Genomic DNA, 1,078 nt, shown 5'->3' with positions numbered 1-1,078 from the left:
GGAAATGAATATTGTTTGAGAGCGTCGCACCGGTGATTCGTAAATTCTCAAAAACGTCTGTACTGTCAAAAGATGGAACCTACACGAAAGAGGAGGAACACGAGATTCTAGATAAAGAACAGAATTTGCAACAAATTTAGGAAGCCCTAGGCACAAACGTAATGCTTCCCTTTCTAAGAGGATCAAAGGGCGGTAAGTGTAAGCGGGAGCTCCAGAGAAGAGTGCGCAACCAAATTCCAATACAGGGCGAACGTACATGCGATATATCATTAGAAGTGTATCTCTTCTCAATCCTATTCGACGATTGCTCAGCCTGCGCAAAATGCCAATTGCACGGGTACCTTTTCCAGTCACATGATCTATATGTGGCCGCCAGTTGAGAGAGGAGTTATAAGTTATTCCAAGGTACTTAACCGATTCTACCTGTGGTATGTCTTGTAGGTGGTAAGAGAGAGAGATGTGCACTGGGTCATTTATCGGGAAAACGAGAATGGCACATTTGCTGGTATTGAGTAAAACTGGTTAACATCTAACCAGCTCTCCAGGGCACAAAGGTAAGTTTGCAGTCGTTGATATAACGTATGAATGTCATTTGCAGATGCGAAAAACGCAATATCATCTGCATAAACATAAGTTGTGACTTCTTCATGATGGGGAATTGAGCTCATGAGAATATTAAAAAGCGCCGGGGAAAGAACTGAACCTTGTGGTACTCCTCTCGTTTGTTTGCACCTAGAAGACGAAAAGCCGCTTTTGTAGCAGTAGAATTCTCTCTCACTTAAAAATGAATGAATCCACGCTATTATATAAGCAGGAACACCACAAGATGTTAGCCGATTTATCAAAACTGTGTGTTCCACGGTATCATATGCTTTAGTGATATCAAGCGTCACTAAGGCAGCATATTGCTTATGACGTCGAGCAAGTTGTATCCGGCTTTCTAAGTCGACATGGGCATGCCAGATAGAGCAGCCAGCCCTGAAACCAATCTGACATGGACTAAGAATTGAATTATCGTTTACAAATTTGATGATACGAAGGTGAATAAGCCTCTCAATTAATTTTACTACATTCGACG

This window comes from Dermacentor silvarum, chromosome 5, assembly GCF_013339745.2.
Source record: "Dermacentor silvarum isolate Dsil-2018 chromosome 5, BIME_Dsil_1.4, whole genome shotgun sequence".
Classification (NCBI taxonomy): Eukaryota; Metazoa; Arthropoda; class Arachnida; order Ixodida; family Ixodidae; genus Dermacentor; species Dermacentor silvarum.
The sequence above is the reverse complement of the archived record's forward strand: the minus strand, read 5'-3'. Positions refer to the sequence as shown.